A 17,156-nucleotide genomic window follows, 5' to 3' on the forward strand; every position below is an offset into this window, starting at 1 on the left:
AAAGGAAGAGATTGACAGTAATACAATAATAGTAGAGAACTTTGACATTCCATTTACATCAATGGATAGATCATCTGGACAGAAAATCAGCAAGGAAATAGTGGCTTCAAATGACACATTAGACCAGCTCAACCTACAGATATATTCAGAACATTCCATCAAAAAACATCAGAATACAAATTATTTTCAAGTTCGCATGGAACATTCTCCAGGATAGATCATATGTTAGGCAACAAAAGAGGTCCTTATTAGGATTGAAATCATATCAAGCATCTTTTCTGACCCCACTGGTATAAAACTAGAAAAAACTTATAAGAAAAAAACACAAACACATGGAGGCTAAAAAATATGTTCTCAAACAACCAATGAGTGAAAAAGGAAACTAAAAAAATTCATGGAGACATGAAAATGAAAACACAATAGTTCCAAATCTTTGGGAAACAGCAATAGCAGTTCTAAGAGAAAAGCATATAGCAATACAGGTCTACCTCAAAAACCAGGAAAAATGTCAAACAACCTAAAGGAATTAGAAAAATAACAAATAAAATCCAAAGCTAATAGAAGGAAGGAAATCATAAAGATGAGAACAAAAATAAATGAAATACTGAAAAAAGCAAGTGAAAAGATCAATGAAATCAAGAGCTGGTTCTTTGAAACGATAAACATAATTGATAAGCCTTTTCCAGACCCATCAAGAAAAAAGAAAGGAGTCAAATAAAATCAGAACAGAAGGAGGAGAAATAACAACCACAGAAATACAAACAATTATAAAAGAATAGTATGAAAAATTATGTCAACAAATTGGACAACCTGGAATAAATGGATACAGTCCTAGATATGTACAATCTTTGAACAGATTGCTAGCAATGAAATTGAATCAATAATAAAGGAAAAACTCCCAATAAACAAAAGTCTAGGACCAGATGGCTTCACAGTTGAATTCTAACAAAGCATTTAAAAAGAATACCTATTCTTCTCAAGCTATTCTAAAAAATAGAAAAGAAAGGAAAACTTTCAAATTTCTACAAGGCCAGCATTACCTGATGCCAAAACCGAAGATAATACTATAAAGAAAACTATAGGCCAATATCTCTTATGGACATAGATGCACAAAATCTCAACAAAATATTAGCAAACCAAATGCAACAATACATTAGGAAAATCATTCACCATATCAAATGAGACTTATTCTAGGGATGCAAAGGTGGTTCAGTATCTACAAATCAGTATCTACATATCATTTTAACAAGAGGAACTATAAAAAAAAATACGACCACTTCAATGGATGCAGAAAAAACATTTGACAAAATACAACATCTATTTATGATAAAAAGTCTCAACAAAGTGGGTTTAGAGAGAACATACTTCAACATAATAAAGTCAACATATAAAAAATCCACAGCTAACAACATACTCAATGGTGAAAAACTGAAAGCCTTTCCTCCAAGATGAGGAGCAAGACAAAGATGTCCACTCTCACTACTTTTATTCAACATAGTATTAGAAGTCCTAGCCACAGCAATTAGACAACACAAAGAAATAAAAGGCATCTAAATTGGTAGAGAAGAAGTAAAAATGTCACTATTTGTAGATGACATGATACTACATATGGAAAACCCTAAAGACTCCACCAAAAACTATTAGAACTGATAGATGAATTCAGTAAAGTTGCAGAATACAAAGTTAACATACAGGAATCGGTTGCATTTCTATACACTAATAACAAAACAATAGAAATAGAAATTAAGAAAATAATCCTATTTACAGCTGCACCAAAAAAAAAATTCATTTAACAAAGGAGGTGAAAGACCCATACTCTGAAAACGATAAGACACTGATGAAAGAACCGAAAGACAACACATAAGAAATGGAAAACTATAACATGCTCATGACTGGAAGAATTAATAATGCTATAATGTCCACACTACCTAAAGCAATCTACAGGTTCAATGCAATCCCTATCAAAATACCAAGAACATTTTTTGCAACACTAGAACAAATAATACTAAAATTTTTATGGAACCACAAAAGACTCCAAATAACCAATGTAATCTTGAGAAAGAAAAACAAAGGTGGAAGTAACACAATCCCAGATTTCAATATATACTACAAACTTAGGTAATTAATACCGTATGGTATTGGCACAAAAACAGACATATAGATCAATGGAACAGAATAGACAGTAATAAGCCTATGCCTATCTGATCAAATAATCTATAACCCAGGGAGCAAGAATACACAATGGGGAAAAGACAGTCTCTTCAATAAAGGGTACTGGGAAAACTGGACAGCTACATGCGAAAGAATGAAACTGGACAACTTCCTTATACCATACAAAAAAATAAACTCAAAATGGATTAAAGACCTAAATGTGAGACCTGAAGCCATAAAACTCCTAGAAGAAAACAGGGGTATTAATATCTCAGACATTGGCCTTAGCAACATTTTCTAGGTATGTTTCCTCAGGCAAAGGAAACAAAAACAAAAATCAACTATCAGGACTATACCAAAATAAAAAGCTTCTTCACAGTCAAGGAAACCATCAACAAAGTGAAAAGTCAACCTACTAAATGGGAGAAGATATTTACAAATTATATACCTGATTAAGGGATTAATATCCAAAATATATAGAGAACTTATATAAATCAACATCAAAAAACCCCCAAATAATCCAATTGAAAATGGGCAGAGGACTCAAATAGACGCTTTTCCATAGAAGATGTACAATGCAAAAGAATGAAACTGGACAACTTTCTTACACTATACAAAAAAAAAAAAAAACAACTCAAAATGGATTAACACCTAAATGTGAGACCTGAAGCCATAAAACTCCTGGAAGAAAACAGGGGTATTAATATCTTTAACAGACACATGTACCCACAGACACCTAAAGAAATGCTCAACATCTCTAATCATCAGGGAAATGCAAACCAAAATCACAGTGAGATATCACCTCACATCAGTCAGAATGGCTAGTATTAAAAGGGCAAGAAATAAAAGTGTAGGTGAGGATGTGGAGAAAAAGGAACCCTCGTGCACTGTTGGTGGGAATGTCAATTGATACGAGCACTAGCGAAAACTAGAGGTTCCTCAAAAAATTAAAAATAAAAATACCATATGATCCATTAATTCTACTACTGGTTATTTATCTTCCTCTCAAAACGAAAACACTAACTTGAAAATATATATGCACCCCTGTGTTTACTTCAGTACTGTTTACAACAACCAAGATACAGAAGCAGCCCAAGTATCTACTGATAGATAAGCAAATAAAGAAGATATATGTATATATATATATATATATATATATATATATATATATATATATCACACACTGAAGTATTACTCAGCAATAAAAAAGAATAAGAACTTGCCATCTGTGACATGAATGGACTTGGAGGGTATTATGTTAAATGAAATAAGTCAGACAAAGACAAACATCATATCATTTATATCTAGAATCTAAAAAAACAAAGCAAAGGAACAAACAAACAAAAAAACAGACTCTTGGGGCGCCTGGGTGGCGCAGTCGGTTAAGCGTCTGACTTCAGCCAGGTCACGATCTCGCGGTCCGTGAGTTCGAGCCCCGCGTCGGGCTCTGGGCTGATGGCTCAGAGCCTGGAGCCTGTTTCCGATTCTGTGTCTCCCTCTCTCTCTGCCCCTCCCCTGTTCATGCTCTGTCTCTCTCTGTCCCGAAAATAAATAAACGTTGAAAAAAAAAATTAAAAAAAAAAAACAAAAAAAACAAAAACAGACTCTTAAATACAGAGAACAAACTGATGGTTGCCAGAGGGGAGGTGGCTGAAGGGTAGATGGGTGAAATAGATACAGGGTATTAAGAGGTATAAACTTCCAGTTATAAAATAAGTAAGTGAAGGAGCTGAAGACCACAGCATAGGGAAATAGTCAATAATTTTGTGATAACAGTATATGGTCACAGATGGTAACTACACTTATCATGGTGAGCACTTTGTAATGTATTCAGTTGTTGAACACAACATGTTAAACACATGAAACTAATGTAACACTGTATGTTCATTATACTTTCATTGAAAAAAGAATAAAAGATATCAGTGTGGAAACACACACATACACACAGGCACACAGATTGTGGGGCACTGGCCCTGGAATTTCTGATTTACTGGATCTGGGGTAGGGCCCAGGAAGTTACATTTCTATGAAATTCCCAGATGGTGCTGATGCTGCTGGTATAGGACTATGATTTAAAGACCATGGGGGAGGGGAAAGGAAAAATAAAAAGTTACAGAGAAGGAGGGAGGAAAAAGATAAGAGACTCTTGGATTCTGAGAACAAACTGAGGGTTGATAGGGTGTGGGGGAGAGGGGAAAGTGGGTGATGGGCATTGAGGAGCACACTCGTTGGGATGAGCACTGGGTGTTGTATGGAAACCAGTGTGTCAATAAATTGTATTTAAAAAAACAACGAACATTGCTAGAGAGTAATAGAAATGGAAGAGGAAAACAGTGGAGAGGAAAAATAAAATCTTTTAAAAAGTTTTGGGGTTGGCCACACCAAGTTTTGAATCCAGGTTTCACCCCTTCCTAGCAGTGGGATACCAAGACACTTACCTTTTTTGAGTGTCAGAATCATGTGTCTCAGGGTCATTGTAGCAATTAAAGGAAGTGATACACATAAAGGTCTTAGCAGCGTCCTGGCACCCAGCATGCATTTATTCTGAGGTGGTAACTATGGTATGGGGGTGGAGATCAAGCTCCTAGAAAGGATTTGGCTTGTGATAAGTCCTCAACAAAATACAGCTTCACCATGCTCTTTGTTCTCAGATCTGTGTTTGTAGAGGATGGTGTGGTGGTAGTGGGGATACTGGGGGAAGAAAGTAAGAGACAGTGGATGAAGGAAAGCAATTGCCACTCAACAATTCAGCCAGTATTATTGCCTACACCTTCCATCCCAGGAGGACCAACTAACTTAAAATTGGCAGAACCCCAATTTCAAAAGTTCTACCCTAGGACCCCTTAACTCTCCATTCATACTAACAAATCACACACCCAGATGTTTCATTTTCTCTGTTGCCTGGGCATCTCCACTTCTGAATTTATTAACCTCTCTGTAGAATCCCTTAGGTGAGTCTTAAGCCTGCGGGAACTCATCAGTTGTAACCCAGTCTTTCTAAATTGCAAGAACCTTTCTGGAGAGCACACGAGAAAGTGAAGATGTGGGTCTCTCAAGAAGCTTGGGTCTAAGATAAATCAGTCAGCTAAGAGCAAGCACAGCAGATTTCCAGGCATTTACCTGCAGTTCTCAGGAGCATCTGGCTGCCAGCATCTGGGCTCTTCACTGGCTCCAGTTAAGCAAGGCAGCCTTTAGAGCCCAGGCCTGCCCAGCTCCACCCTCTTTCCTCCTGAGGCAAGAAAGCAGGTCCTACCAGGGAAAAGGCATCAGCTGAATGCTTACTCAGCTTCTCCTCAGGGCCCACTCCTTCCCCTCCCTTTGTTGAATGCCCTTGCAACTTGTCTGTCTGGCCTGTGTTTGTTATAGGAACTAAACAAGACCAGATTTGTCTTCACCGGAGACCCCGAGAGGGAGGGGACCTCGAGTTCCTTCAGCCATTACACAGAGCTGTGTCTTGCTTTAGTTTTTATGTAAATTGTTCCCCTTCTCCACTTTTGTGCCCAGAAGGCAGGCCAGGAGAACAGGAGATCACAAACACTCATTCTTCCCAGGGCCACAGGGATCAAATTGCTTTAGCTCAGGGAGGAGCCCACTTGCAACCCCCTCTTCCTTCCCACCTTGCCCTACACTTTTACCAGCAGTTGGGAGGATGTGGGGAACTAGCAAGGGTGAGTCACTCCTGACCACCTCTTCCCAAGGGAGCTGTTCCTGCCTTTCTTCCAAGGATTCTTGGAATGCCCTTGGCAATCCTGACAGATGGAAACTGCTTCCTGCTGAAATTTTCTGCCACCAGAACTAAGGAATTTCTGGCTTTTCTCAGATTAGGGAACATCTGTTTATTTACTATCTCTTTCTCCCTGAGATTAGAGGATTATTTACTGTCTCTCTGTTTTGCTTACTGCCATATCCCCGGTGACTAGCACATTGTAGATGAGGAATAAACAAATATTTGTAGAGTGAAGACTGCTGGTCTTGAGTGTAAATGGGGAGGGTATTTCTCAGGCAGAAGCCCCAATTTTCTGCATTCTTTGTGAAGGAAAGACAGAAGGATTTTGACTATGAATGATGCTATAAGCTACCAGCAATCTTTCTTTTTAAGAACCTCAAATTAAATGAAAACATTGGTGATTTAATCAATTAGATATTGGTCCATATTCTTTTGCACCGTTTGTCAAATGCCATTTGATGTGTTAAAATCAATGAAGATGTGCCCATTCAAAACCTTTTATTATACAGTGTTTTGTTTCCAATAAGTGGTTTAACCCATGATTAGAATAGCAATCATGATCTTTTGTTGAGTGTGCCAAGCACTTGTCCTGGCTTGTTTCATTTAACTCTCTCAGCTGCCCTTCAAGAGAGAGAATGTCACTGAAGTCCCACTATGAGGTTGATGAAGATGAGGTTCAGAGAGGTTATGTACCTTCCAAGGGTCACACAGCTAGTAAGAAGATTGTGGATTTGAACCCAGACACTCTTTTATCTGACCGGTAAGGCCTTGTTTTCTAGTTGAAGAAAATAATATATACTTATTAAGGCGGTGTTGAGAATTAAATTGTGTAATGTTTGCAAATAGCTTAGTGCAGTGGTTCTCCAACTTTGGCCCTATCAGAATTACCCCAATGTAGTTGGTGAAAATACAGAGGGTAGGCCTTATGCTACTTTAATGATCCTGGGCATGCCTTATTAGCTCCCCAGGTGATTCTGATACCTGCCAAAGTGCAAGAAGCATTAATGTAGCACATTTTATGCACTAAACATGGGAGAGCTACAAAACAAACAAGCAAAAACAAAATTCCCATGAAGCCCAGGTATAACAAGAGAGCTGAGGGCGGCCAAAGATGTTGGACCACAGAAAGCATCAGTCTTTTATGGTCCCTTCAGTGCCCTGCATTCCACGAGGGCTGCCCTCTGGACTTGGGAGAGCCAGGCCTCAGGAACAGGTATTAGTAATGGTCATTGCATGGCTGCCCGCATGCCCACAGTGACCTCAAGGCAGCCACTAGGGGCATGTCGTTCTCTTTGGGGCAATGTAGGTGAGGAGTACCTGATCGTGGTGCCCTTCACCGGCCTGATAGGTTGCCAACCTCAGCTGTGTGTTTGAGTCAGATTCAATGTTTTCCAAGTGGACACTCCTATGAGGCTGCTGGGGCCAGGCAAGTCTGTTCCCCATGCTGTGAGATGTGGGACCTCAAGCCCAGAGCCCTCATCGGGGCCCTGAGTAAATGATTGGTGCTAATCAGGTATGAGCCTTTAGATTTGTCTTCACCAGAGTCCTCAGGAGGAAGAAGACCTGGTAGTTCCTTCAGCTATCAGGCAGTACTGGGCCTTGCTTTAGTTTTTATGCAAATTGTGCCCCTTCCCCACTTTTGCACCCAGAAGGCAGGCCAGGAGAACAAGAGGTCATAAATCTTCATCCCTCCTAGGGCCACAGGGATCAAATGGCTCAGGGCTAAGATGGGGTCCATTTGCAATCCTTGGGTTTCCCCACCCTTTTCCATCCTGTAACCAATAGTTAGGAGGAGGTAGGGCACTGGCAGCAGTCACTCTAGACCACCTCTTCTCAAGGGGGCTATCCCTGCCCCTCTCCAAGAATCCCTGGACTGCCTTTGGTAATCCCACTAGATGGAAACTGTTTCCCACTGACCTTTCCTTCCATCAGATGTAAGGAATATCTGACATTTCCATTTAATATATCTAAGAAATATTTCCAAATCAGCACATATGATCTACTTTGTTCTTATTTATCTCTAACATATTCACCTGGCTTGAAATTCAAGCATGAAAAAATATACAGTGAAAAGTCCTGCTATTGGTTCAGTTCCTGCTGCTGCTATTGCTAAGCAAGAAACCATTTTTATTAATTTCTTGTGTACCTTTCCAGAGTTTCTTTCCATATATAAAATCAGATACAAAGACATTTCCCACTTCTTGCCTTTTTATCCAAAAAGGAGAATCCGACAAACTTTGATCCATATTTTTCTTTTGCTTCTCTTAGCAAATTTTCATATTAATACACAGAGAGCTTTCTTATTCTTTTTGACTGCTGTATAGTATCCAACTCCTTACAAGTACCATAATTAATTTAGTCAGTCCTGACTGGAAGGTCATTTGGGTTGTTTCCTGTCATTTGTAATTACAGACTGCAATTCTGATCCATCTTGTTCATATGTTTTTCTACACATTACAGAAAATGTTTTTAATAGGTTGTCCCAGCGTATGAGGGTTCTGTTTCATCACATTCTTGGCAACCGTGTATTAACAAGTAATTTTTTAGAAATCTTTGTCAATCAGATAGGTTTCTAAAAATGTATTCTGTTGTTTTAAAATGAATTTATTCTATTATAATTGAGCATGTTTTCAAATACTTGTGGACATTTTTTTTTCTGTGAGCTGCTTTTTCATGTCCCTTGTTCATTTGAAATTGGGTTGTTAGACTTTTGACTGATTTAAAGAGCTTTTTATAAACGTTCATGGAACCACAAAAGACCCCAAACAGTCAAAGCAATCTTGAGAAAGAAGAACAAAGTTTCAGGTAACACAATCCCAGATTCCAAGATACACTACAAAGTTGCAGTAAACAAAACAGTAGGGTTTGGCATTAAAATCAGACACATATATCAATGGAACAGAGCAGACAGTCCAGAAATAAATCCACACCTATAAGGTCAATTAATCTATAACAAAGGAGGCAAGGATATACAATGGGGAAAAGACAGTCTCTTCGATAAAGGGTGCTGGAAAAACTGGACAGCTACATACAAAAGAATGAAACTGAACAACTTTCATACACTATACATGAAAATAAACTCAAAATGGATTAAAAACCTAAATGTGAGGCCTGAAATCATAAGACCCCTAGAAGAAAACAGAAGTAGTAATCTCTTGGCCTTAGCAACATATTCTAGGTTATGTTTTCTCAGGCAAGGGAAACAATAGCAAAAACACTATTGGGCCAATACCAAAATAAAAAGCTTCTGCAGGGCAAAAAGGCAACCTACTGAATGGGAGAAGGTATTTGCAAATGATACATCTGATAAGGGATTAATATCCAAAATATACAAAGAACATATATAGCTCAACATTAAAAAAACCCCAAAGAATCTAATGAAAAAATGAGCTGAGGACTTGAATCAACATTTTTCCAGAGAAGATGTACAATGGCAAAGATACATGGAAAGATTCCCAACATCACTAATCATCAGGGAAATGCAGATCAAAACCACAGTGAGATATCACCTCGCATCAGTCAGAATGGCTAGTATTAAAAGGGCAAGAAATAAAAGTGTAGGTGAGGATGGGGAGAAAAAGGAACCCTCATGCACTATTGGTGGGGATGTCAATTGGTACAACCAGAGAAAACAGTATGGAGGTTCCTCAAAAAATTAAAAATAGAAATACCACATAATCTAGTAATTATACTCCTGGGTATTTATCTCCCTCCCCCAAATGAAAACACTAAATTGAAAAGACATATGCACCCCTCTATTTACTGCAGTATTGCTTACAATAGCCAAGGTACAGAAGCAGCCCAAGTGTCCACTGATAGATAAGCAAATAAAGAAGATGTGGTATGTATATACAATGAAGTATTACTTAACCATAAAAAAGAATGGTATCTTGCTATCTGCAACATCCTTATGCATCTAAACCTTATGGTCTTAGAGGGTATTATGCTAAGTGAAATAAATCAAAGAAAGACAAACACCATATCATTTCACTCATATGTGGAATCTAAAACAAAACAAAACAAAACAAAACAAATGAACAAAGAAAAAACCAGACTCTTAAATACAGGGAACAAACTGGTGGTTGCCAGAGGGGAGATGGCAGAGGAGAGGACAGGTGAAATACATAAAGGGTATTAAGAGGTACAAACTTCCAGTTATAAAATAAATAAGTCACAAAGATGAAAAGTATATCATAGAGAAATGGTTAATAATACTGTAGTAACATTATATAGTGACAGAATGTGACTACACTTATCATGGTGAGCACTTTTTTATACAATTGTTGAATTAATATGTTATGTGCCTGAAACTAATATCACATTGCATATTAATTATACTTCAATAAAAAATAAACCGCTTTTTATACATTAAGGAAATTAATCTTACTATATAACTGTTACAAATATTTCCCTTAGTTCCTTGTTTGCTCTCTTCCTTTCTTTATTGCATTTCCCCCCCATATTTTTCTCAATACAGTGTGTGTAAATATTACAAAACTCAAACTACTACATGGCTTATAATAAAAGTAGAAGTCTTTTGTGCTGCTTCTATTTACTAAAGTCCTACTTCCCAGAAGCAACTGTTTTTTACCACTTTTAGCTGTTTTGCTGGCACTTGCCTCTACATTTATCAATAGATTTATATAACTTTTCTTTACTATACCAATTTTAGACATTTTCTATTGATTTCTGTCAATTGATGTTGAAGATTTTGCAGTATTACACCAGTTTTTCCTTCCCTTCCAACATATACCTTTCAGTCCTCTATTTGCTCTCTCTCTCTCTGTATTATCCAGTTTTGGGGTAGGTCAATGTTTAGTGTTTACATTATTTTGACTATTTAAATATTGATAATCAAGCTGAATAATTTATTGTGATTAGATTTCTATTCCTGCACAACTCTTTGTTTCCCTTTGTTCTGTTAATATTTGCCTTAGGTTGTTGCTTGAAATTGTTGTGGTTTTTTTTTTTTTTGTAAGTCCAAATCAGTTGAACATTGTGAATTTCCTATGTTTCAGCCTAATACATATCACTTCCTAATTCTTTCCAAACTCTCAAACACAACGTGAAATCTCTCTCAGTAGAATCAAACGCATCAAGGAAGAGATTATTTCTTGAAAATATTGTCCTGGAGTGCTTCTTCCTCCTATTGTAGCTCTCCTGTTGTACAACCCAAGGTGGTTGTGCTGTGCCTACGTCCTCAGATGTAGAAGCCCAAAGGGACAATTTTCTAGACAGTATACCTGTAGTTCTTGATGGAAGTGGTAGGCATAGTCAGTTTTCTAGATGGGAAAGAGGTCAAAGTGCAGAATCCTAGTTGTTTCTTTTATAAACATGTAACTGATCTTTCTACTTTCAGTCTTTACTCCTATCTTCTGGGGCATTTATGCTTCTGACTTCTGTGCCCCCACAGAAAGTTTTTTGGGCAAATTAGACGGCTTCTCATTGGCATTCTCCTTTTGTGACACTTGAGGGTTTTTTTTTCTACTCTAAGTCAATCACTACTTACCCAAACACTTTTTCATTTCTCCCATCACTCAACTGCTTTTTCACTTTCTTCACTTTTGTGGATTTATAACATTTTTATTCTTTTCTGAAAAGTTGTGAACATTTTTAAATGGCAAAAAAATATATATTAGTGGGTATTCTATATAGCCCACCCATTCAGGTAGTCTTTAGCTAGCCAACTTTGTAGAGATAGAAGTTAACTTGTAGAGCTGATTGTGAAGCAACCGCTTCCAGTCTATAGCTGTGCAATTGATTCCTGATCATGGAATAGGTTTTATCCCGTAAAGAATATGAATCTCTGTAAGTCAAATTATCATTTGAAGCAGCTGTAACATCTTACTCATTCCCTCATCAACTAATGAGTTAATTTAAAATCTTTGCTAAGTGTTCATTTTATATTTATATGAGAGTTATGATTTCATCTTTAAAAGAGTATCATTTAGGGGTGCCTGGGTGGCTCAGTTAGTTAAATGTCTGACTACAGCTCCCGTCATGATCTTGCGGTTCATGGGTTCGAGCCCTGCATTGGACTCTGTTGACAGCTCAGAGTCTGGAGCCTGCTTCAGAATCTCTGTCTCCCTTTCTCTCTGCCCTCCCCCCAATCACACTGTCTGTACCTCTTTCTCTCAAAAATAAATAAGCATTTAAAAAATATCATTTAACAGTTTTGAAGTTTCTGCTGAGATGCACTATAGATTCACCTGACAGAGCCAGGTGGACTGTGTGCCCAGAGAAGTATATTTCATGAGCAGCTTAAAGCAAGACATTTTTTTTTCTTGGCTCCTAGGTGAATCCAAGTATAGAATTTTCACTTTGCCAACTCTACATTCTCTGGGAAACACAAATTTTGAACACAAATTAATTTAAAAATTCATGCCCAATAGGAAGGAGAACAGGTCTCTTTGATATACAGAATGGTGATTTAAAAAAAAAAAAACAATTCTGTGTCTGTTTCATGTGACTTGTGGCTAAAATTGTAGAATTAAAGCTATAAGCTCTCTGTATTTGGAAAGGCCTTTACCTATCAATGTGTGTGTGTGTGTGTGTGTGTGTGTGTGTGTGTGTGTGTGTGTATTTTCTTATTTCTGGAGGGTATACACAAATTAGATTACAAAGTCTTTTAAATTAAAGGAGCTTTGTTCTTATTGGTTTATAGAATAAATGTCTATATAAAATCCTCCAAATAAGATAATTAAACTTCTAATACTTTAAATGTGCTAAAAAATCTTCTTCCTGAAGCTAAGTCAGAAACCTTTTAAGAATCCAAATCCACATAATTAAAGTAAATGTTTGGCAAACAAGACCAGTTTACTAATGTGAGTTTAATAAAAACAGCTTTGTCTCCTCTGATTTATCATTGTTAAGTATAATACAAGCAGTTTTTTCTACCTAGGTATGTTTTTCTTAGACATTTATTGGTTTACTGATCAGATAAGCTAACATTATTCCTACATAATGTTTAAGATTATGAAAAATATAAATTTATGCTTGACTAAATTGAATCATTGTTCTGACAAATTTTTAATTTCAACAGCTTTTTTAAAACCCGTAAGCTGATATTAAATTAAATTAATTATTATGTAACCAGTGGATATGTAGGTACTTTCTAAGTAGGATAGAGCACTGACACATTGATTACTAAGCATAATTTTGCTTTTTTAATATGCTAAAAGAGAAGCTATAGCAATGAGTCATGTTAATGAATGTGCTCATTTTTGCCACACAGGAATGCATGTGACTATAAAAAATTATATTCTGAACTCAGCTGTCTGCTAAAATGCTTCAGTATGACAGAAAGTTCTCAATTATCTGCTCTCTAGTTTTCTCTGTGAAATAGAAGTTAATTACTTGAGTGAAAAGTTAAAATTAATATCAGTGGTCGCAACTGCACAAGGAGAAATGACAGAAATACAACCAAGAATATGCTTTCGCTTTTCCATAAGCAGTGGTTCTTGGGATTTATGTGTGTTACAACTATTTATACTTACTCTATTAAAAATCAAAACTGAGAAATATTTAGAATACTCACTTATGTATTCATTTGAAGATAGTGATTAATGTATAGCATGTTATCAAAAATAGCATCTTAATATTATAGAATTAGTTTTGAACTTATGGACCTCTTGACATCTGTATTAGAATAAAAGTGTAACCAGAGTATGAAAAAGTGTAGTAAAGGGAAAGACTTGGAAAGTATATTTTTCTTATCCTGGTTTATAATTCTTAATCTTATAAGATATGAAATGTGTTAAAATTTTTGCAATGTTCTTGGTCTTGATGGGCTTGCATCCTTGATCTTCTGATTAATGTCTTCACCTACAGTGTAAATGACTATTCTTTAAAAAAAATTTTTTTTAATGTTTATTTATTACTGAGAGACAGAGAGAGACAGAGCATAAGCAGGGGAGGGGCAGAGAGAGAGGGAAACACAGAATCTGAAGCAGGCTCCAGGCTCTGAGATATCAGCACAGAGCCCAATGCCTGGTGGGCCTGAACCCACAAAACGCGAGATCATAACCTGAGTCGAAGTTGGATGCTCAACCGACTCAGCCACCCAGGTGCCCCAATGGCTATTCTTTTTAAAGTAACCCACATTCCTGATTGGCCTGGAACCAAGGGCTTCCTGGGATGTGGAACTTTCAGTATTATAATCAGAACAGTCCTGGGGAAGCTGGGAGAGTTGGCTACCTTATTTACTTTCTGTGTAATCTGCCTAGAAAACAAAGACTCTGTGACTTGCCTGAATAATCTTACATTCTCTATGTTGACTTTATGCTCTTAATTATGAAAAAGAAGAAGAAGAAAAAGAGGAGGAGAATAAAAGGGAACAAAAAAAGTTTCCTTGCTTATGAAGGTGCTAAGTTTCTTTGCAATTCTGTTTCCTCCCTGTCTTTATTTTTAAATGTTTTATTGTCACTTTGATTCAATAAGCAGCCAAGTATTGTTTCTCAAGCACCCATGATCCTGTCTTAATCAAGTGTCTAAATCTCCTCTGACAACTCTTGATTTTTGCCTTTGAAAAATTAGGTCTGAAATATAGAAGAAAATAAATAAGACTTGCAGGAAATCTTTTACACCTAAAGTAGTCCTTGAGATTTCCCAGAGGGATCCTGGAAAAACACAAAGCTTTGTTCTTTTACCTTATAAAAAGGGATGCTAGAAATAATCAGATTTGGTGAGCTGCATGGGAAGAGCTGTTAAATCAGAAGAAATGCTCAGCCTTCCCTAGGTTAAATTTGTATAGGTAAGATGTTATTAATATAAATATTTCAGAAATTTTATGCTTTATGGGAAGCCCCTAGAGATTTTTCAATGACTTGCTTTCTGTATATGTTTAAATTCAGGAAAAACATTGACTGGAAGTCTTATAAGATAGTTTTGTTGAACTTTCCCCTATTTATTTGAGTCTTGATAGTGTTTTGTCTGATGATAATGAGCAACAATGTATTTCAAATATTGTTTAAAATGTTGATTGTCACAGTCTTTTATCTTTTTTAAAAGATTTGAACAAGTACTTTTTAGGCCAATGGATCTTAATGCATACCAGACCTAATCATAAAATTTTATAGAAATACCATTGTCTAGACCCTACTCCAGATGTACTCAATCTTTTTATTTGATATCCTTCATATATTATATACATGTTATATCTAAGGATTATGATATATCTTAAGAATTTTCCCTCTATAAAAGTATATTCACCCAATTTTATGAATCTGATGCAACATTCACTGGCTTCTTAGAAAGTAGACTTAATGGGGCACTTGGGTGGCTCAGTCGGCTGAGTGGCCAACTTTGGCTCAGGTCATGATCTCATGCTTCGTGTGTTTGAGCCCTTCATCTGGCTCACTGCTATTAGCACAGAGCCTGCTTCGGATCCCCTGTCTCCTGCACCTCCCCCCTCCCCTGCTTCTCCTCTGCTTTCACTCTTGGTCTCTCAAAAATAAATAAAAGTTTTATATATATAAAAAAAGAAATTAGATTTAATGATTGATCTAAGAGACATTTATTTAAAGTTTCTTTTGGGAGAATGGGTTTATTACATTTGTTTTGCAAACCCACTAACCAAATAATCAGATATCCTTTCATGCTTTATTATTATTATGAACTCTTATCAGTCCATTTGAAAAATTTCAGTAATAAAATAACATTGCTCTGTCATTTAAAAATAGTTTTTATATGCAGCAAAAGTGGTTCTAAGAGGGAAGTTTATAGCAATACAGGTTTACCTCATGGGGAAAGAAAAATATCAAATAAACAATGTAACTTTACACCTAAAAGATCTGGAAAAAGAACAATAAACAAAACCTAAATCCAGCAAAAAGAAAGAAATAAAGACTAGAGCAGAAATAAATGATATGGAAACTAAAACAAAAACAAAAACAAAAAATAGAACAGATCAATGAAACTGGGAGCTGGTTCTTTAAAAGATCAAAAAAATTGATAAACCTCTAGCAAAACTCATTAAAAAAAAAGAGAGAGAGGACCCAAATAATCAAAATGACTAGTGAAAGAGGAGAAATAACAACCAACACCATGGAAATGCAAACAATTATATCAGAATATTATGAAAAACTATATGTCAACAAATTGGACAACTTTGAAGAAATGGATAAATTCCTAGAAGCTAACATACCAAAACCAAAGTAGGATGAAATAGAAAATTTGAACAGACCTATCACCAGCAATAAAATTGAATCCATAAAAACAAAACAAAACAAAAAACTCCCCCAAAACAGAAGTCCAGGACCCGATGGCTTTGGAGGCAAATTCTACCAAACATTTAAAGAAGAGTTAAGACTCATTCTTCTTAAACTATTCCAAAAAATACAAGAGGAAGGAAAACTTCCAAATTTATTCTATGAGGCTAGTATCACCCTGATACCCAAACCAGCTAAAGACACCACAAAAAAAGACAACTACAGGCCAATATCTCTCATGAATAATAGATGCAAAATCCTCAAAAAATATGAACAAACCAAATCAAACAATATATTAAAATAAATCATACACCACAATCTAGTGGGATTTATTTCTGAGATGCAAGAGTGGTTCAGTATTTGCAAAGCAACCAACACATTTCATATTACTAAAAGAAAGGATAAAAGCCATATGATCATTGCAATAGATGCAGAAAAAGCATTTTACAAAGTACAATATCCATTCACGATTAAAAAAAAAAAAACTCTCGGGGCACCCGGGTGGCTCAGTCGGTTAGGCATCCGACTTCAGCTCAGGTCATGATCTCACGGTTCATGAGTTCGAGCCTTGTGTTGGGCTCTGTGCTGACAGCTCAGAGCCTGGAGCCTGCTTCAGATTCTGTGTCTCCCTCTCTCTTTCTCTGCCCCTACCCCTGCTCATGCTCTGTCGCTTTCTCTCTCAAAATTAAATGAATGTAAAAAAAATTTAATAAAAAAAATCTCTGCAAAGTAGGTCTAGAGGGAACATATCTCAGCATAATAAAGGCCTTATATGAAAAACCCACAGCCAACATCATACTTGATAGTGAAAAACTGAAAGCTTTTCCCCTAAGGTCAGGAACAAAATAAGGATGTCCACTCTCATTTTTATTCACCATAATACTGGAAGTTCTAGCCACAGCAAGTAGACAACATAAAGAAATAAAAAGAAGGAAGAAGTAAAACTGTCACTATAGCAGATGACATGATACTATATATAGAAAACCTAAAGACTCTACCAAAAAACTACTAGAACTGATAAATTAATTCAGTAAAGTTGCAGGATACAAAATCAATGTACAGAAATCAGT

At 36.4% G+C, this 17,156-nt stretch overlaps 1 protein-coding gene across 3 annotated transcripts in view; it reads right to left on the minus strand.

The window, feature by feature from the left end:
* RBP2 (retinol binding protein 2) overlaps positions 1 to 17,156 on the minus strand; it is a 118,850-nt gene that overhangs the window by 32,924 nt on the left and 68,770 nt on the right. The window lies entirely within an intron of this gene.

Source organism: Lynx canadensis, chromosome C2, assembly GCF_007474595.2.
Source record: "Lynx canadensis isolate LIC74 chromosome C2, mLynCan4.pri.v2, whole genome shotgun sequence".
NCBI classification, from domain to species: Eukaryota; Metazoa; Chordata; class Mammalia; order Carnivora; family Felidae; genus Lynx; species Lynx canadensis.